At 42.3% G+C, this 21542-nt stretch overlaps 1 pseudogene across 1 annotated transcript; it reads left to right on the plus strand.

The window, feature by feature from the left end:
* The first annotated feature begins 255 nt into the window (after window positions 1-255).
* LOC115248171 (nipped-B-like protein A) lies at window positions 256-21487 on the plus strand (annotated as a pseudogene). Its single transcript, XR_003887150.1, has 50 exons — window positions 256-649; window positions 2052-2123; window positions 3052-3198; window positions 3318-3483; window positions 3565-3665; window positions 3760-3871; window positions 4407-4570; window positions 5130-5276; window positions 5414-5504; window positions 5748-5966; window positions 6086-6338; window positions 6439-6891; window positions 6929-7179; window positions 8458-8671; window positions 8804-8980; window positions 9084-9260; window positions 9460-9621; window positions 9739-9841; window positions 9922-10008; window positions 10106-10337; window positions 10743-10894; window positions 10975-11055; window positions 11205-11305; window positions 11673-11799; window positions 11893-11975; window positions 12281-12413; window positions 12517-12660; window positions 12831-12916; window positions 13114-13334; window positions 13460-13562; window positions 13715-13820; window positions 13983-14152; window positions 14871-15005; window positions 15119-15217; window positions 15341-15395; window positions 15504-15597; window positions 15748-15879; window positions 16040-16180; window positions 16264-16357; window positions 16990-17144; window positions 17415-17505; window positions 17675-17848; window positions 17961-18151; window positions 18270-18377; window positions 18496-18696; window positions 19169-19315; window positions 19489-19778; window positions 19850-20024; window positions 20238-20434; window positions 20555-21487. The product of XR_003887150.1 is annotated as a nipped-B-like protein A (transcript).
* Window positions 21488-21542: the final 55 nt, after the last annotated feature.

A 21542-nucleotide genomic window follows, 5' to 3' on the forward strand; every position in this document is an offset into this window, starting at 1 on the left:
CAATGATTCATTCATAGCTAATAAATGATTAGTTCCTTGTTTCTCTGTGCAACAACACATTCATAAGCTGTCATCATTTTGCTCCCAATAAGTGCAGTATTTAATCAATTGTTATGTACCACAGTATGATCGGTGGCGTGATTGTCATGAGGTTGACAGCACACTGTGGCCTTGTGCTGCAGCGCCCCCTGGCGGCGCGGGGTGAAAGGCGACATGGCATTTTGTTTGGCGCCGGTGGGGGGAGTCACTCCTGAGATCTTTGGTCAGTCAGACGACAGAACTTCCGGTCGGCATTTTGTTCTACGAGAGGAGAGCCTCTTGATCGCAAAAATCGTCATATTTCTCGTTTATTGACGAAATTTGCTATACGCAGTGTTTATGTCGGCGCAGACCGACTAAAACTCAGAGGAACGGATGTTTCCCCATGAATGTACGCTAAAACATTCACCTTTGAGTGACGGAAGAAGAACGAATCAGTCCGACCCGGATTATTGTTGATAGCTAGCAAGCTAGCTCACCAGCTAGCTGGCAAGCCAATCGAGTTCCTTCTGGAGGAGCTGCGAAAGAGAAGAAAGGGGGAGCTAGAGATACGGACACAGACCCAAACCAGGCTAAAACATTCCCCTCCCTTTGAACGCAACATCCGAAGGTAAATATAATCACCCAGCTGCGTTTTTACAGAAAAATTTTTACATTGTGGGTATTAATAATGCAGTTGATAATTTCTCATATGCAAGACCACCTACGACGTCGTTAATCGTTGCCCGGGAGGTAACGGAAGCTAGCGAACTAGCCAGCCAGGCTAGCTAGGTGTGTTTTTGCTCCACCAAAGGCGCACGGCCTTAACTGGATGTCATTTGTCGAGCCCGAGGTTTGGGCCGTTGCCACGGAATTAGTGTCGCTTCCACAGCATTAAACGTTACATCCACTTACACCGGCCCAAAGCATTTCCCAGAGCTCTTGGAACATTTGTTTAACGCGTATAAATCGTCAGCGCGTCTCCGTCTTCTTGAATAGCCGTCTCTTTTATTTGAACGGGGAGTAGCGACAGGAGCTAACCAACAACACGCATAGCTAGTTAGCGCCACTGGCTAGATTTTAAAACACGACTATTGTTGTTGGCGATTGTTAGTGGGTAGCGTAATTAATATTAGCCGCTATCCTAAGTGTAAACAGCTTCACTCCTGGCGTGAAAAAATCGAGCCGAACTTCTCGTCTGTGCAAAGTCAATTGCAAATGTTGTTAGTTGTATTCACATGTAGCGGGCTTGCAGTCCGCAATTGAGCCAACTAGGATAAACACTGAAATTGATCCTTGCATCCAAGTTGTTTGGGTCATCGTTATTTGTGCTGTCGGATTCCCTTCGCTGTGTTTGACTTTGCTGGAGTTTCGAGCTCGGCTGAGTGAACATCGGCTGCGGCTGCGCTTCTGTTTCGGGGAATGTTTTGAATGACGGCTGAATGCGTGCAAGCGATGCGCGATTACTATCCTCGGAGTTGGTCACGGCCACATCCACACGCGTGTTTTGCACCTCGTCCACCGCGACGCGCAGCGTGTTTGCTCCGAGCGTGCGTGCAGCCCGCCTGCAAGCCGCGGTGGAGGACGCGGCCCCCCATTCCTGCCGCCACCATCACAGTGCATCTGTTCCTTTGTGCTGCCTCCTGCCTGTCAGTCTCACAGCTGTCAGCCGAGCCCTGCGTCCGGAAGAACACGGATAAATTGCGTCCACGCTACAGCTAAAGCTAATGTTTACATGGCGAAAGTGTGGGGTTGATCCGAGTGGTGCACACAGAGCTGCTCATTTCCAGATTTGTGCGGCGGAAGAGTTGAGAAGTTGTGAAGCAAATGTTGCATTTCCTCCTAAAGCCATTAAATGAATGCATTAACTTAGGGTTAGTAATGCTGAGTAGAGCTTTTTCCAGTCGTGCAAGTGTCTTTTGCTTCTCAGATTTTCTAATAAGACTCGTACCAAAGTGTAACTACTGTGTGATTCCTTTTATTTTTCCCCACCCTGATGCTCATCCCTGGTTTTTTTTATTTCTATTTGACAGATATAAGGAGTAGAGCTTTTTCTCTGAAATGTCAGTGAGTCCGCCCGAGACTGCACAGAATTCTACAAAAAGGTAAAAGTCAGCTGTCATTTCTCTTGGGTTGAAGCTTTGTGTGTTGCTTGTTATGCCATTTATTGAGACAGATTCATGTTCTCTGCACTCTAAATTGTGCAGATAACACGAATCCGTATGGTATTAAAGATGGTCCAGACTGTCATGTCTGCTTCTCTCATATATATCGCCACCAGCACTGTTTATTGAGAGAATTAGTATTCCTTCCACTTCCACACCTCACTTATTTACCTGTTAAAATAAACATGTAGAATGTGATATTGTGAGCATGAGCATTTTATTTGTCTCATGTACAGCAGCTTTCGTGGGGAAAAACCTTGACATTTGTCCACTTGTTGTGCATGAGTCCACACATGGAGACAGCAACACGTGTTTTAACTTGTTGAGGGTTGTTTGTGCGTAAAGCTGGTTACATTAGCGTGTAGCGTTGTGTTAAGTGTGTAGCGTTAAAGACCCTGTGTTGCCCTTCTGCACAGGTATTAGCTACGTGCCTTTCTAGATGGGAGGGAGATGTCTTAAATACAGACAACATATTTAGAGATGATCCAGTCTGTTCAACTACAAGTTAATATGATCTTGAGGGTGCAGCACGGTGGCACCGTGGTTCGACCTATTGTCGTGAAGGTTGTGGGTTTGATCCTCAGTTACAACAGGCCTTCTGTGTTGAGTTGGTATGTGCTCTCTGAGTCTGTGTGGGCTTTCTCCAGGGGCTCTAGTTTCCCCCACCATCAGAAGCATAAAATTTAGATTAATCCATGGGGCAAACGCACAAATGACCCTCATTTTGGACACGCCATTGTGTTGTCCACTAGTGTAGTGTAGTTTAAACCTTTAGGGTAGTATGTTGAATTTAAAAAAAAAGGTTAATTTGGAGGTGCAGTAGTCTTCAGTCACTCAGGTCGTGTTTGGTTTCTCATTTCTCTCTCAGGTGTCAGGAGATGTGAGGACGGGTGTCCATCGACCCCCTGATCTGCCTGTGTATCAGCACACTCCCCCACCCTCACCTTCAGCATGAATGGGGATATGCCTCATGTTCCCATCACCACTCTCGCTGGGATCGCTAGCCTTACAGACTGTGAGTGGTCGCCGCCACCTTCCGGCTCTACTTTAAACCTTTTGACTGTGTTTTATCTCTTCCTTCTGGCGCTGTCTTTCTCTTCTCCCTCTTGACTGTTCCCTCACCTCTTTCCTCAGTGTTGAACCAGCTGCCCCTCCCCTCTCCTCTCCCCGCCACCACCACTAAGAGCCTCTTATACAATGGGAGGATCGCAGAGGACGTTTCCTGCCTCTTGGGTTGTCGAGATGAGAATCTGGCATCCCAGTTAGCCCATAGCCTCAACCAGGTCTCCACAGAGCACATGTGAGTGTAGGACAACAAAACTGCGCAAGGATTTTTTTGCATGCAACGGATACGATTGTCTCAATTTCCTCAAATTTACAGAGAGCTGAAGGACAACCTGGGCAGCGATGAGCCAGAGGGAGACGCTCCGGTGCTGCTGCAGACCTTGCTGGCCAGGAACCCTGGCATTTTCAGGGAGAAAAGTAAAGACGCTTGATTCTGCCCTTCATCGTTGCCTTCATATTGATGCGTCGTCTTCATTGTAATAAACAAACATGCTGTTTTCACCGTTAACAGACGTGTTGCAACAGCAAATGGTGCCGCCATACAAGATCACCCAGAACTCCATGCACAGCCCCGCTCAGTCTGGAAACTACCAGGCATCTGCAATTTCTCCCAACCCACCAAGGTAAGGCCTGACTGCACTAGATGGCTAAGACATTAGTATGCAAGTGTTGTTCGTCGGCTGCTTCCTGTTTTTAATTGGTAGATAATGTATCGTTATATCTGAGGCTAGGCTGCTCTTTTGAGAACCATTTCCTGCATCCGTGTAACTTTCGAGGCAAATTCAGAGAAAACTGATGTCTGAATAAACGGGGAAAATGTAGGCTAAGGCTAAGATGTAGTTAGCATATATGGATGTATATTAATTACCATTTCTGTCATAAACAAGCTTCAGTAAACTATAAAGCACAAAGAATGTGGGAAAACAGACGGTCACGGACGACTGCTGCTTGGTATTCACTCCCCACTTTGTTTTCATCATAACAGTTTTTCAGATGCCTTTTAATATTATTTTGATGAAAATATGGAATATTAATATGACGATTTTCAGGACTGATAAACACCATGCTTGTGTAGCGTTCATCTTCTTGTATCAGATTACTCAGATATGTGTACCTTCTCTGCGTTCTCACTCTGGCTCTCTTCTCTCCTTTATCCAGCCGGTTTGTGTCACCACAGACGGGTTCCAGTAGTCGGTATATGGGCCAGCAGAACAGTCCAGTACCCAGCCCCTACACTCCACAGAGCCCTGCTACTGGGTACATACAGCCCTTTCCCCACCAGCAGCCACCTAGCTACAACCAACACCAACAGATACAACAAGGTAGGATGTCCTTATAGAAGTGTGGGCATGTAATAACTGTATACAACCTATATGATTTAGAAGTTATCATGGAGCATGCCTGCTGCCTAAACCTCATAGATTGATGTTTCTTGTTACTCTGTTATAGGACAAATGTTTGCTTTGTCGACCAATTGCTTTATTGCAGTTAAAATCATGTTATTATATTCTGGAGATTAGATTTGTTGGCACCATGTTTATAGATGTGTGTATCAAAGACCAAACATTGTTAATATTCAAAGAAATCTCAATAGAGTGAGCTTAAATTTAAGCTTGCTTTTTGTTTTCAGGTGGATGTTATGCTAGGCTATCATTTTGCTATCATTATACTTGTGGATAGTCTCATGTTTCCATGTGGTGTTTTAACAGTCCAGTATAAACTATAAAGACTGGATCCTCAGTGGTGCAACGGCAAATGGATAAATTGTGTCCATACCAAACCTGATGCAGCAATAAAGAGAAAAGAAATATGGAACAATCAATAGTTCCAAACTCGCTGTCTGTTAGTTTAAATTAGTTTGATTTTGGTTTTACCTCGCAGTGTCTGTGACAAGTCCCATGGTTCCTGGAGGCATACGAAACATTCACGAGGGGAAAGTATCGGGTCCTGGCTGGTGCTTCCAACCACCTCTCCGACAGACACGGCACTGAGGACTACATGAACATTGTTCATCGGCTGAGTAATGAGGTATGACTCACAGTCTACAGTTCAATATCAAAGATGTGAGTTTACTCCCAGATGAAAACGTGTGCAAAATGTATTCCATACAATTATATACAACTTCTGTTCAAGCCGAACCTTAACCTTATGCCCGACTTGCTCAGGAGGGTGACTCTGCAATGAGGAATCCTTCTTTCGCTCTGAGGTCTCCACAGTCCGGCTGCTCACCAGCAGGAAGTGATGGAACACCAAAACGTACGTACTTTAGTGGCTGTGTACGTATACGTGCTTTGTATAGCAGTCATTCAGAAACTCACTTGATTGGAATGTGCGTGAGAATTGAATTAAATCAGTGGTGAACGCAGCAAATATTTATCCATTTGGTTTGAAAATCCAAACAGTTGGCACGTTTTTATGAGCTTTTTCTTTTTTATGCATTTTCTTCCGATGCTCCTTAACATCTAGTGAATCTTATATTTTGGTGTGTTTTCTTCACAGTAGGCTCTCGGCCGCCTCTGATTCTGTCACCTCCTCCATATGTGCCCTCAGCGAGGGAAGGTGGACTCGACCAGAAACAGCAGTTGCAGCAAAGGAAGAAAATCCCAGCTGTAAAAGAGGAGAAGGACATGTACGACATTGTGAGCTCCCCAAACAAGGACTCTACGAAACTAACGCTCAAGCTGTCGCGGGTCAAGTCAAATGAGTCGGATTCTGCAGGTCTGTACAGATTTTACTTCAGTTGCGTATTTTTGTTTTCTTCGGTTCTAATTCTAATAGAAACCAGCGTTCATCTTAAAGCTCAACACAGTACAAGACTTTCATTTATTTTGTCATAGGTGACGTTGTGCCAGGCATGGATCAGACTGCTGACAGTATGGATTCAGAACTGGGCTTTCAGCAGGTCCCTGTTCTCCAGCAAAACCTTGCAGCCCGTCTGCAACAGCAACAAATCTCTCAGCAAGCAGGCATTGTAGCTGGTCTCCATCCTCCAAGTTCTCCTTATGATGAGGCAGAGCTGGATGCCCTTGCTGAAATTGAAAGAACGTGAAGCTGCAAGTGAGAAATGCTCAAAGGAGGTGCAGGATAAAGGTGTGTCAATCATATTTTATGTTTTTTACTTTATTGTTTTAGTGTGTTTTATATTTAGCCTCATGAATGTTGTGGTTTTTTTCTTTTTTTTTTTTTTTAGACAAACCCCTAAAGAAGAGAAAACAGGACTCCTTCCCCCATGAGACTGGCACTGGGGGACCAGGAGGACCTACAGGTGCCCCAGGCAGTGGATCAACAGGAGGGGGAAATGCTGGCAAACTAACCCCACAAGAGGCCACCGCAGCTGGCAATGGTGCCAGTCGCCCTCCTCTCATGGTGAGCATCGACCTCCAGCAGGCAGGCCGAGTTGACGGCCTACTTGACCCCTGTCTGGCTGCGCCTGTCCCAGCCCTTGAAGCCCAGCGCTGGCCCGAAGAGCCTAGTGGGCCAGCGGCAGTGGAGGGTTTTGATACGGCTTTGCGGTTGAAACCAGACGATCGACCAGAAGTCATCAAGAACAGGGTTGATAAACATGACAGCAGGAGAGAGGGTCGTGACCCATCAAAGCATCGACACGATGAGAAGTCCTCCGACAGACGGGAGACATGCCAAAGTCATCAAACCGAGCGGAACACGGACGAGACAGGGAGAGAGATCTGACAGAGATAGGAGGCATCGTAGCGAGACCGGCGGTCGTTTCCGGCGCTCCCCTGACTCTCGTGGCCGAGGTGATAAATCTGGTTACCGGGCTTCTTCTACTGGAGATCCTGGTCGGAGCAGCACTAGACAAGATGGCTCCAAACCTGCATCTTCTACCTCTGGTGCTAAACTCACAGATTCGTTTCCCGTTCATCTCCTGGGAGGCCATAGTGGTGCACTGAAGAACTTCCAGATCCCTAAGGTGATCTGGGCTGACCAAAACAAATATCCACCCATCTAACAATCATTCAGCTATCACTGCCTGCGATCTACCAAAACAAATCACACCAATTACTGTTATTTTTAAACATTTTTTTACTCCTGCATTGGTCATGAATTAGGAAATGTAATCTTTTTTAAAAGCAAGTGTGGTGAGAAAAATTCTGCCGTTTGTCAAAATGTGAGAAGTTTGATTTATAGTTTGTTTAAATTGCTTCAGTGCTGTGAGCAGAGATGCAGCTCTGATGGAAACTGCCACATCACACATAACGGTAGCATGTGGTATGGGCTTTTTCAAGTTTAAAATGTTGGTCATCGCCATGATGGTTGGTACCTTCTCAGTCATAAAGTATACCAGCAAGGGAACTGTACCAGTTGAACTAAATTTAGTTTTTCTTTAATTGAGGTTGTTGACGTGTTGTACCTTGAATAAACTAGATAAAGATCTTCAAGGAGATGGAAAACTGCTTGGGCGGTTGAGTTTGATCATAGTGCGATAATATAGTGGAAGGCATGATGGCTAACATGAGCTCATTCTGTTGGACATTTGTGTAAATTGGTCTGGTTCTGGTTAAGGAGTTTATATCAGTCAGTTAAGAATAGCAGAGTGTTGGAGTTCATATTTAAGTAAAACTCTAAAATTAGCTCTGCTTGTGTGGCATGGCCTGGGAGAAAAGGTCTGAAATTCCACACTGTGCTTCCAGTTTGTGGTGCTGATGTTCAGTTTACGTTTACCAGTTACGGCCTGCTGCATTTATTATACTTGTCTATCCATCCATCCATCTGTTCATCCATCTGTCCATCCATGATCCACCGCTTATTCTGGTGTCTTTTCTTGGTGTAGACATTCGAATGATGTGTTGACAAGTATTTGTATTTGCTCTTTTCTTATTTGCACAGTCCTGTTAAGGACATTAGATAGGTGAGCAAACTGTGTCGTGAGCTGATAAAACATAAACCAGGTCTGTAACTCTGTTGGAAAAGGCATCTGCTGCGTATGAGCACTGCAGTGTTGTTACACTTCTGAGCTTTGTAATTGGACCTACAATGAGAACTAACATCCAATTCACTTATCAGATTTCTGTTTTCACTTTTTACACTTTGATTTACCCACATACTTTTATTCATTGTGTTTTCACGAAAGTTTGTCTTTTATGTCTAAAAATCAGCCTTTCATAAGTGTGAAAAGTTTTAGCTTAAAATTAGTCATCTTGGAGAGGGTTCCCAACTCTGTCACTTACTTTGACTTCTTATCCTGCAGATCAAACGTGATAGGGACGGAAGCGGTCCAGCTGAAGGTCAGTTGTGGGTGCAGCCCAAAGTAAAACTGGAGAGACTAGGCTTGATGCAGGACTTTGAGAAAAGGCCGAAGCCTGTTGTTCTTGTGAAAAAACTTTCTATAGACCAGATCCAGAGGATCATCAGGCACAGCAAGTCTGGAAAGAACCGGATCTCCTCGGGCAAATCCAGTAAAGGTAACACATGGATTTTACCGGTACTCATTTAGATAGATAACTTCAAAGATTCTTCACCCTTTTCTGTTTTCCTAATTTGGTTCTATTCAAGAATTAAACATTTGAAAATGTATATAAATGTCAAACCTTTAGGAGGCATGGACCCTGCAGTTTGGAATGAGCTTCCTCCAGAACTGCTAGCTGAGATTGAGTCAACCATGCCCCTGTGTGAAAGAGTAAAGATGAACAAAAGAAAAAGAAGCACTATAAATGAGAAGCCCAAATATGCCGAGGAGAGCTCAGACGATGATTTTGATCCAAATGGAGAGAGTAAGCCAAACAAAATGGACACATCTAACGTGTGTGCTCCTATTGGATCTTTGATGTATTGCACTACTTTGCTGTTTTTGTTTTTTTACCTTAATCTCCACAGGCGCAAGGAAGAAACAGCGTCGAGACAAAGACAGGGCCTGGGAATTTGAAGAAAGGGAGCGCCGTGGTTCCGGGGAACACCGAAAAAGTGGGCAACGGGACAGTCGGCGAGGCTCCGGAAGTCGATACAGAGACTCATCGGAGGAGGATTCGCCACCACCCCCCAGCATAAGCGAAGGTGTTATATTTACACTGTTAGGGGCTACGTTTTCAGAAATTTTAAACACAATTGTCTGGAAAGTAGCATAGAAAATACAAAAAATAAACGACTAATTAAAACCCTGGAATTGGGAATGGTTGCAATAGATATAAAACATTTGTTTGAGATGGATATCGGCGTGTAAAAATACACACCACCAAAATAATTTTTCATGCAGTTGCCAGAAAATTGAAGTTGAAGGAAAAGCAGAAGAAACGGAAAGTGTATGAACCTAAGCTGACACAGGAGGAGCTGATGGACTCTTCCACATTCAAGAGGTTCTTGACCAGCATTGACAACATACTGGAGAACCTGGAAGATGTTGATTTCACTACCATGGGTAAATATTAGTGAATTTGATTGACGCAGTGGCCAGCTTTGAAATCTAAGTCAGTCAACCTTTACATTTACATCAATTTACAGTAGATTGATGCTGATGATTGATGTTTTCCAACAGCTGATGATGATGAGATACCTCAGGAATTGCTGCTTGGGAAACACCAGTTGAGCGAACTGGGTAGTGAGTCTGCCAAGATAAGGCTATGAACATAACTGGCCGGGTATTGTCTCCTTTATTTTCATTTCATGTGCTGATGTAATCGTGTTTCAGACCACTCATGTTTTTTTTTTGTTGTTGTAGATTTCTTCAGACAAACTTGTGAAGTTACTGAACATTTTGGAGAAGAACATCCAAGACGGGTCTAAGCTCTCAACCATGATGAACCATGTGAGCTTCTTTGTCTCTTCTGTGTTCTAGATTCCTTTTGAATCCGTTAATGTGACCTTTATATACAAAATAAAAATATTGACTGTCTGTTCCACAGGACCATGATGTTGAAGATGAGGAGAAACTTTGGAGGGACCTGATAATGGAGAGAGTCACGAAATCAGCAGATGCTTGCCTGACAGCTCTGAATATCATGACCTCAGCTCACATGCCAAAGGCTGTCTACATTGAAGATGTGATAGAGAGAGTGTTACAATTTACCAAATTCCACCTACAGAACACACTCTATCCGCAGTATGACCCTGTCTACAGGGTTGACCCACATGGAGGTAAGGAGAAGACTTCTTTCCTTCTTTTCATTATGGGAACATCATAGTTATATTTGTTGTGCTACACAATATTTGCTAATGGGCAGATTTTGCTGGACTGGAACTTCTTGTACAGATTGTATTATTAAACCAGTCAATTTTTATAACAATTTACTGCACAGGCAAAAAAAATGGCTTACGAAAGGGGGAAACAGCTAGAGAATATTCACTCGTGAAAATACAAAAATCAAAGAAAGCTGAACAAAAATCAGGAAATGTGAAATCTTTGGATGCTTAAATTTAGTGATATCTCTGTGTAAATTGTTTAAAAGACATCCATGTTTTTAATGAATGATTCCACACTAATTATTCCATGTGATGGATCACCATTCCATGGTGTTAACATGTGTTTTTATTTTACACCAGGTGGTTTGTTGAGTTCCAAGGCGAAGCGTGCAAAATGCTCCACGCACAAACAACGCGTGATTGTCATGTTGTACAACAAAGTGTGTGATATTGTGAGCAACATCTCTGAGCTCCTAGAGATTCAGCTGCTCACAGACACCACCATCCTCCAGGTAACAATTTCAAAACTGAAAAAATCGGATATGTTAGCTGCACCAATTTCTTACATTTTGGGATTAACTTTCCTTTCCAGGTTTCTTCTATGGGTATCACTCCATTTCTTTGTGAGAATGTCAGTGAACTTCAGCTGTGTGCCATCAAACTCGTTACAGCTGTAAGTTTGTTTTGTTTTTCCACTGTCTCATACACTGGTTGGTACTCCTGGAGCAGAAACTCCTCTGATTTCTGTAGACATTCACGCTTGTAACACTTGTGCATACAGCTTTGCTTTTCTACAAGTTAATAATTGTTTTTTATCCTCAGGTGTTCTCTCGGTATGAGAAGCACCGGCAGCTGATCTTAGAAGAGATCTTTACATCATTGGCCAGGCTACCAACAAGCAAACGCTCCCTCAGGAATTTCAGGTATGCTGTTTTGCTTTAAATGCTTGGTGGTATTGTTATTTTACTATCATATAGCCAGTCACACAAAATCTTCAATACATGTCACTTTATTTATCCCTTAGGGGCAGTAAAACCCAATTTACTGTAGCACTGTATATTCTGAATCTAATTAAAACTGAATGCACCCTGCTTCATGCATAAATATACTGGGTTTGGAACATATATTAAGAACTTTGCTCTTTATTAGGTTATTAAAGACTTGTTTTTACTTGAATTGTTATATAACTAAGTTGTGGTATTGAAAAAGACTCGGCAATGTAACTGTGTCCTCTGTAATTGACTGCATCCATTATTTTAATGGAATGTCCCACCTACTTTGACCTTTTAGGCTGAATAGCTCAGATGAGGAAGGAGAGCCCCTGTACATACAGATGGTGACTGCTCTGGTGCTGCAGCTGATCCAGTGTGTTGTACATCTTCCTAATGATAGGGACATGTTTGAAGAATGTGACAAGGTCGGGATAAAAAACGGCTACTTGGTGCCACAGAAGCCAAGCCAATGTTATATGTGTGGTACGATACATTCCTAATGAGGCCATTTCTTTCAGGTTGACCAAGATGTGTTGATAACCAACTCGTATGAGACGGCCATGAGAACAGCACAAAACTTCCTTTCGGTCTTCCTCAAAAAGTAAGCAGCATGTTCTGTTCTCTAGTCCCAAAGAATTCAGAAGCATTTTTTGGAGTTCTTTGTAAGGAAATGTGGACAGATGTGGGGCTTGGTAGAAATATTAATGAAAGCACTACGGATGGTCTCTGACTTTACTGCAAAAAACAAAATAGGGAAATTTGAGAGAGTGTTTTCACTCTTTTTTTTTTTTTTTGCTGTTTTTGCTCTCTTCTAATCCTTATCTTTTTGGGCCTTGCTTTTTATTTCACTTTTATTAACTTTTTCGCTTGTCACTCACTCACCTATCTCCCTCCCACCTTCCACAGATGTGGCAGTAAGCAGGGAGAAGAAGATTACCGGCCATTGTTTGAGAACTTTGTCCAGGACTTGCTATCAACAGTTAACAAACCTGAGTGGCCTGCTGCAGAGCTTCTGCTCAGTCTGCTTGGTAGACTACTGGTTAGTATGAAATCCTTGTTGAATTAAAAGATACCAATTTGGCAAACTCTTTGACTCATTTGAAACATTTTACTCCATGCATTTGCCTTTCTGCTCTCATCAGGTTCACCAGTTCAGTAACAAGCAGACAGAGATGGCTCTGAGAGTGGCGTCTCTAGATTACTTGGGCACAGTGGCTGCACGCCTGCGGAAGGATGCAGTCACCAGTAAAATGGACCAGAGATCAATTGACCGTATCCTGCAACAGGTAGAATATCCGTAGCGTTATTTCTTTCTTGTTCATATTGATGTTTATAAGAAAGTAAAGTACCGAAAATGTAACTTCTGTTCTTTGTTGAACGTGCATTCTAATGTACAATTTGTGACTGTTGTGAGTATTTTCTTATCTTTCTGATTTATTTTTTTTTGTGTCTTTAGTCTCCAGGCAATGATGAGACCCAGCAGCTCCAGAAGGCTCTACTGGATTATTGGAAGATAGTGCTGATACAGATGCGTCATTGGTGGTGGGTGTTTTTACAAGTATCTTCCTGTTGTCCCATTGACCTTGGCTTACTACCGGTAATTAAAGTAGGATTTAAAGCTGCACAGGCGACACATTCTGCTTTGTTGTATCCAAATGTAAGCATTACTGTTTGACCCATAACTTTGCTTCCTTGGGAGAAATAATTCCTGTTAATCTTACACTGAGATTTTATTTCAGTTTGCCAGGAAGTTCTACATTGCTCAGTGGTTCCGCGACACCACCACAGAGGCTGAAAAGTCCATGCGTAACCAGAATCAGAAAGATGACGACTCTTCAGACGGACCACAACATGCGAAAGAGATTGAGACCACCGGTGAAATCATGCAGCGTGCTGAAAAGCGCAAGAAATTCCTGCGCAACATCATCAAAACCACACCAGCTCATTTTGCCACACTGAAGTAAGAGTTTGAATTAAAGCTGTAGTTTTAAGTGTTTTGCTGGCCCTCTCTTTGTTTGGTAGAGACTTCTGTTGGTTTTGTGACTGTGTGTTCCAATAACAGCATGTTATTGCCCTTTTCTCCAGAATGAACTCTGACACTGTGGATTATGAAGACTCCTGTCTGATTGTGCGTTATTTGGCCTCCATGAGGCGTTCCGCCCAGAGCTTTGATATTTATTTAACACAGGTAAGAGTGACGTTACAACAACATCTTTTTTTTCTTTTTGAGTGAGGCTCAGCTATCAGACAAAATAAAACAAAATTTGAGTATTCCAGGAAATATAATGGGTGGTTTGCTGTATCCTTTTTGGGAATAAAAAGTGTATATTGCCTTGACAGATCTTGCGTGTCCTTGGGGAAAGTGCCATTGCTGTTAGGGGACGAAAGCCATGAAATGTCTGTCTGAGGTTGTCGCTGTGGACCCCAGCATACTGGGCGAGGGTATGTCAGGATTGTGCTCATGAAGACTTTGAATTTGCCATGCCTCAACTGTACAATAATTTTGGTCTCAAGCCAAGTCCTTATCCTCACTGCTTTGCATGTCCCTTTTAAAATCTGCATCTTATTTAGTTATGAATGCAGTTATTAATGAATATGTTCTAACCAGTTATTTCTCCATCCTTCAGTCGGACATGCAGCGGGGTGTCCATGGACGTTTGATGGACAATTCTACTAGCGTGAGAGAGGCAGCTGTGGATTTATTGGGGCAGATTTGTTCTCAGCAGACCTCAAAACTTACTGAGCAGTATTTATGACATGCTCATAGAAAGGATACTGGTAAGATGCCATCAGATGTCTCGCAATACTTTTGCCATAAAGCCGCACTTATGTTGTGTCCAGCAACTGTTTTCATGCAAACATATATGGAGATTATTTACAAAACCTTGAGGGTCATTTGAATTATGCAACTTACTCATACTTTGGTGACCCACAGGAAAATTATGACTAGAGTGGCCCTCGTGGTCTTCAGCCATAATTGGATTTGGTGATTTGCCTGCAAGACCTTATATGTCGGAAGCTCCGAATGTGATGGCTTCACTCATGACTTTTGTGGTTATTTAAAAAAAAAAAAAAAAATCTTTCTCCCTTGGGGGTTTGTTGCATAGTAAATAGATGCTTAAAGTTACTTTAAATTATGCTTGTTTGGTGTTTGATTTTTCCTTGCCTGATTAAATTTAATAGGAAGATTAATTGCAGCAAGAAAATATAACGGTGCAAAACAGTAATGAATGAAATGAAGATCTACTTGGTAGCATTGTACCTCTTGTGCTCAGCACTGGAAACAGGCTGCATTGGAAATTGTTGTGCTGTTGTCATGGAAATGTTGACAAGGGTTCATGAAAAGTTCATTCTCTTTGTGGGCTTGAAGTGCCATCTATTGGTGGACAGTTGTCATTGCACCTCACGCAGACTAGTTTTCCAAATAAAGGAATTTCTGTTTTTGGTGTCTTGGTTGGTGGACCTTTTTCAAAGTTTTATTTTATCTTTGATATAGGACACTGGTATCAGCGTCAGGAAACGGGTGATCAAAATCCTCAGAGACATTTGCCTGGAACAGCCAGCATTCAGTAAAATTACTGAGATGTGTGTGAAGATGATTCGCAGGGTCAATGATGAGGAAGGTATAAAGGTATGTAATTACCTCTGTTTTCCTCTTAATTCTATTCTGTAATGGTGATATTAAATGCATTTATTTTTATACAATACCCCAAAACCAAAGACGCATAAACCTATATCTTACAGAAACTAGTCAATGAGACATTCCAGAAGTTGTGGTTTACACCAACTCCAGCCCATGACAAAGAGACCATGACTCGAAAGATCCTCAACATCACTGATGTGGTAGGTTTGAATTGTGTTTGTTTTGGTGTTTGTTTCATGTGTGTGTGTAAAGGCCAACACAGTTTTCCATGTTCTGCCTGTGTAGCTGTTGTATTTTCAATCTTGCATCTTTGTATCTCTAAGGTTGCAGCTTGTCGGGACACTGGCTATGACTGGTTTGAGCAGCTTCTTTCAGAATGTAAGGATTGTATTTGTGTGTTGTGATTTTTACCTAAAGGAAATTGAATTAATTGTGTATTGTTAATTGAACACTGTCTTGCTTGCTTTAGCTTCTGAAGTCTGAAAGAAGACGCGTCATACAAACCAGCCAAAAAAAGCCTGTGTGCAGCTTGTTGACAATCTGGTTGAACACATCCTGAAGTACGAGGAGTCTCTTGCAGGTAACATAATTGCTCTTTTACTGCAATACGCTTGGCCAATGGCAACATGTGATTAGGTCCTTTTCAACAAAATCATTTCAATTAAAAACCTAGTTTGATGGAGTATTAGCATTTTATTTATTTTGAAATTTGTTTTTCTTCTCATTGTAGAAAGTAAAGGTGTGAACTCAACACGGTTTGGTGGCATGTATCACCACCTTGTACTTGTTCAGCAAGATCAGGGCCCAGCTGATGGTCAAACATGCCATGACCATGCAACCCTACCTGACTACAAAGTGTAATGTAAGTTCTGTTGCTATAACATTCCTTTTCTAAACTTGAAGAAAATACAATTGCATGATTTGAAATAATTTCCCTGTCTATTATTGTTAGTTTTTAGCTAGCGTTTTATTGCCACATGCAACCAAATTTTAATCGTGGTTACTGTGGGTTTCCTTCTCAGACTGCCAATGACTTCATGGTCATCTGTAATGTGGCAAAGATCTTGGAGCTGGTGGTTTCCTCTGATGGAGCACCCCAGTGAAACTTTCCTTGCCACCAATTGAGGAAGACTCATGAAGCTTATCATCAATATGGAATGACGGTAAATAAAAGTTTGTCTCACACGAAGGTTCATCACAAGAGAGTATTGTTCAGGTTGTGAAATTTTATCATTTGTTTATGCAGGTGGTGCAGCATTGTGTCAGCTGTCTGGGAGCTGTTGTCAATAAAGTTACTCACAACTACAAATTTGTGTGGGCTTGCTTCAACAGATTTTATGGTGAGATATCATTCAAATCTAATTAAAATATGGTTGCCATCAGTGCTTGAAATTCCTAAAAATGCTCCATTTTCAGTGTGTTTCCAAGGTCTAAGAAGTGCTGGAATGATATGTTTTGCTATTATTTAGCATAATGTTAGTTTTAGAAATCCCAACTGTTTCTCATCTTCTTAACTGCTTTATCCCTCTCGGGGGCTTGGGGAGGGTACACAATGGGCAAAGCCAGGATCCACCCCGTAATGAGTTGTAAGTTCATCGCAGGGCCCTACATGAGAATTTCTGGGCTCGCTACCTTGCTCAAAGGTACCTCAGCAGTGCTCTGAAGGTGTCCTGGAACCTTCCCCTACTACCACAACATCTTCCATGTTTTGTCTGCACTGGGGCTCGAACCAATAACCCTCTGTTTCTCAGTCCAGTTCCCAACGGGCTGAGCTACCATCGCTCTGTGCAAGTGTTTTCTGTAGATATGCATTTCACCCCAGCAGGAAAGCGCTGGAAAGATTTGAAAATGACCCTTGAAAGAGCTTGAAAAGTTGCTGCGTTTGATCACAACAAATGTATAGAATACTTGTGTACTATAGGTTTGGGGTAGAGTTTGGTAGTGTGCAAAGAAATAATGTTTTTTTTTTCAGGTGCACTTAACAAGCTGAAGCTACAGCATCATGAAGATCCTAACAGCACAACGTTGGTAGCGAACAAGCCTTTCCTACTCCGATCGCTCTTCACCGTGGGTGCTCTGGCCCGTCATTTTGATTTTGATCTGGAGGAGTTCAAGGGCAGTAACAAGGTAGGATTATTTCATCAATGATATTTTTGATATTTTTTTTCAAATTAAGACTATGAAAAGTCATGTAGTGGGGTTATCACTGCAACAAATGTTGTGACTGGTGATTTCCTTTGTATTCTGTTAGCTCAGTCAGTTGTAGTACAATTTGCATCAATAATGGCAGCTGTTGAACTTGTATCCAGGAAGGAAAAGGGACAATTTCAAAACAGTTTTTTGTCCATAGACGGAAAACTATTCCCTTCCAGTGAAATCTGTATGTATCTTTTACAGGTTGTGATCAAGGACAAAGTCTTGGAACTGTTGCTGTACTTCACCAAACATGAAGATGAGGAAGTAAAGACCAAAGCTATCATTGGCCTAGGCAAGAACACATTTTATACTTTATATTAATTTTAACTAGCATAGATTTTATATTTAATGTGCAAACGTGTCTCCTCAGATTGAATGTGTGGAATGTGGTGTAACTGAGCCATTGATAAAAAGAACTGAAAGGCTGTTTTCTGATGTTTTTTTTGCCGTATCTCTTTTAGGCTTCCTTGTGATCATGCATCCCAGCCAGATGTTTGCACAAGAGGTCAAGACTTTGTACAACGGTATTTTGGCTGAGAGCTCCTCCTCCATCAACCTCAAAATCCAGATCCTCAAAAACCTCCAGACATATCTTCAGGAGGAGGACACACGGATGCAGGAGGCAGACAGAGAGTGTAAATATTTTCGTTGTTGTTGATGGTAGAGCGTGTGTGTTTGGGTTGAGCTTGTTGGTATAAAATCCTGACATGTTTGAAGAATGATTAAGCAGCACTTGTCTCCTTGCAGGGAAAAAGCTGTCCAAGCAGGAGGATCTGAAGGAAATGGGAGACATCTCATCAGGGATGAGCAGCTCCATCATGCAGCTGTATCTAAAACAGGTGTTGGAGGCATTTTTTCACAGTCAGTCCAGCGTACGGCACTTTGCTCTCAACGTCATTGCTCTCACGCTCAACCAGGGTCTCATCCATCCTGTACAGGTACATTGACTTCAAGTAAATTCTAACATCCTGCTATCATTAACGAAAACCTGCACATGGTGTATAAACTCTCTGAGAAGTATTCTTAACATGAATCCTGATGGTGCCTTCTGTGCAGTGTGTACCCTACCTCATTGCCATGGGAACAGACCCAGAGCCTAGCATGAGGAACAAAGCTGACCAGCAGCTGGTGGAGATTGACAAGAAATACACAGGATTCATCCATGTGAGTCAGACTTTTGTGAATTGATGTTTCGCTGATTTTATTTATTTTATATTTCAAAATAATGGGAAGCATTTTTATGATAGTGTCGGGTTCTATTCTCCACTATACTCTTATGCAGATGAAGGCGGTTGCTGGGATGAAGATGTCGTACAGTTTGCAGCAGGCCATCAAATTTGTCTCGTAAGACCATCATAAGAGGTTTCCGGCAGGATGAGACCCACTCAGCTCTCTGTTCCCACCTCTTCACTATGATCAGAGGGAACCGACAGCACCGGCGGGCTTTCCTCATCTCACTGCTGAACCTTTTTGATGACAGCGCTGTGAGTCACTATTTATCCTTCTCTGTAAATATCTCCTGGCTAAAAATGAAATAACTCCTTCGTTAACAGTGCGCCAAGTGAAACCCTTTTTTTCTTGTTTTGAGTTTATTTTCCACATTGTGTTCAAAGTAACGGTTGGCAGCAAGGATAGCTACGTTTCTTCTGATGTTAGTAATGCTTTCAGTTATTAGAAAATCAAAGCTGGACTGAAAGGGTGATTTTGTTTATTATTTTCCTTCATTTTATCAAAACTGACTGGTTTGCTTATTCAAAGTATAATTAATATTCTAATAGTGCGCAGTCACAATACACCATGAGGTTTAGACACACAGGGGGGGCTGTTATGCTGCCTGATGATCTGTTTTACAGCCTGTATACAATATGAGGAGTGTGTAATCCTTTAAGCAACCGGTTATAGTTGCCTCAGCTTTTCCCCAACATGTGACAACAAAGAATCTTTCTTTCTTTCAGAAAAACGGAGGTAAACATGCTGTTGTTTATAGCAGACAACCTTGCCTGTTTCCATACCAGAGCCAAGAGGAGCCTCTCTTCATTATGCACCATATAGACATCACCCTTTCTGTTTCTGGCAGCAACCTCTTGCAAACCTTCAGAGAGGTATGATAACGACTTTGATTTCAACTTGCATGGTTAGTCTCCAACTTGAGACTGTTAAAAAGGGGGAAAAAAGACACATGAATGTCTTTTTCTCTTCAGTTTCTGCTAAAAGAGCCGAGACGCAAGGTGAAAAAAGAGTGGAAGAACACTCTGGATGGCAGAGATGAGGAGAGGATGAACTGCGATTCTTTAGGACAGATGATGAAGCAAACAGCAACACCGATGATGACAGTGACAATAACGATGTGGTACGGCGGCCTAAAAAGGCCAAAAAACTTGCTGCAAACAGCTCGGACTCTGAGTCAGATCTGGATGATCTGAATGTGGACGATGTGGATAAAGTAATGAGCCTCCTCCCAGACAACCCCATGGGTCTATTAGACTTTGCTAATGCAGTTCAGGGTATCCTTTTGCTACTGGTGCTCAAACAGCATCTAAAGAACCAGTATGGATTCTCTGACAGGTAAAGTCTTCACAATGATCACATTTTTGTACCTTTAGACTCCTGTAGCTCACCCATTTCTCTCCCTGCAGTAAAATTCAGAAGTACTCTCCGACAGAATCAGCCAAGGTGTACGATAAGGCAGTGAACAGAAAAAACACCGTTCACTTTTACCCTCGACAAACCCTCGACTTCATCGCCAACAACATGGCTCATGCCTCTCTGACAAATGATGTCAAGAGGCATATAGTCAGACAATACCTAGATGTAAGTTGTGCATCTGCATCAAACTTTGCTTTACTTCTGATGTCTGCTTTACACATTTTCAACCAAAATTGTGGGATTGTATAGACTTGATATGTTTAAGTAGCATAAATAGAAAGAAATACAGATTTTTAAGGTGTTTTGACAGAATCTTGTTTGCTGTCCCCCATTCCTATCTCATTGTTTGTTTGTTTCTTCTTCTTCCTCTTCACACAGTTCAAGGTTCTGATGGAACATCTTGACCCGGACGAAGAAGATGAAGAGGGAGAAGCATCTGTTAGTGCGAATATCAGAACAAAGCCATAAACGCTCTCCTGGGGGGTTCTGGCCCTTTGTTGGGACCCAGTCCGCGCAATCAGGCAGGACCAGAGACTGATGATGATGACAGTGACGGCGATGAAAGGACCCCAGGGGTGAGATGCTTTCAGTCTTAATTTTCCTGTCTGGAAATACACACATGCACAATTATATAGTTGTTTTTTTATTTTTTATTTTTATTTTTTAAAACTTTGATATTTCTGTTGTCTGTGCAGTCGTCTCGAAAGTCAAGGCGAGCGGGCGACTCCTTGGACCCCGGCCGAATGAGTGAGACAGTGGAGGCCATGGACGTCATTGCGCTGTGCTGCCCCAAGTACAAGGATCGGCCGCAAATAGCTCGAGTTATCCAGAAGACCAGCAGTGGATACAGCATCCACTGGATGGCGGGCTCCTACTCGGGGCCCTGGGCCGAGGCCAAGAAACGCGATGGCCGCAAACTGGTGCCTTGGGTGGACACTATTAAGGAGTCGGACATCATTTACAAGAAGATTGCCTTGACCAGCAACCACAAACTCAGCAACAAAGTAGTACAGACTTTACGCTCACTGTATGCAGCTCGGGAAGGAGGGGCTAGCTAATGCCTCCTGTGTGGAGTTTTTTTTTTTTTTTACTTTATCAGAAGTCCTCCTTTCCCCACTCTTACTCCTCCTCCTCAACATGCCACCTCCAACAACACAGCCAAACTTCACTGGATTCCTACCCTCCTCTCCCCAATTTTTGTAAGAAAACAAGAGAGCAAGGATATTTGACACTACATTGTTTTACATTGATTATTCTTGCAAAAATGAAAACAACACACAACATAAGACTTCTTATATTAGAGGAACTGCTCAGAATTTGTGTACAAGAGGATGTAATCCAGGAGGCATTAAAGGAATAATTCACCCAAATTATCCCTTAAAAAGGCTATCAGAAAAGAGACCTGGAGGGAAATGTTTTGTCAACATTGTTGTGGGAGCTCCTTCGCTGTTGTGCAGCAGATTCTAGTTGCTCATTTCTACTCCCACTGTATCATAGTTTAACACAACAAAACTAAAATGTTTATATCTCTGAAGACAAAAAAGTTGTAAAAAGAATAAAACCTTAAGTGAATGTTGGAAATTAGTCTTTTTGATGTTCTTATTAAAGTGTTTTTGGAGTTTATTATACTACTAGCACCCTGATGGTTTTTCCTTTTAGCCTTTAGATATTTGAAGAAACAGA

The sequence above is a fragment of the Takifugu rubripes genome, unplaced genomic scaffold (assembly GCF_901000725.2).
Source record: "Takifugu rubripes unplaced genomic scaffold, fTakRub1.2, whole genome shotgun sequence".
Taxonomy (NCBI): Eukaryota; Metazoa; Chordata; class Actinopteri; order Tetraodontiformes; family Tetraodontidae; genus Takifugu; species Takifugu rubripes.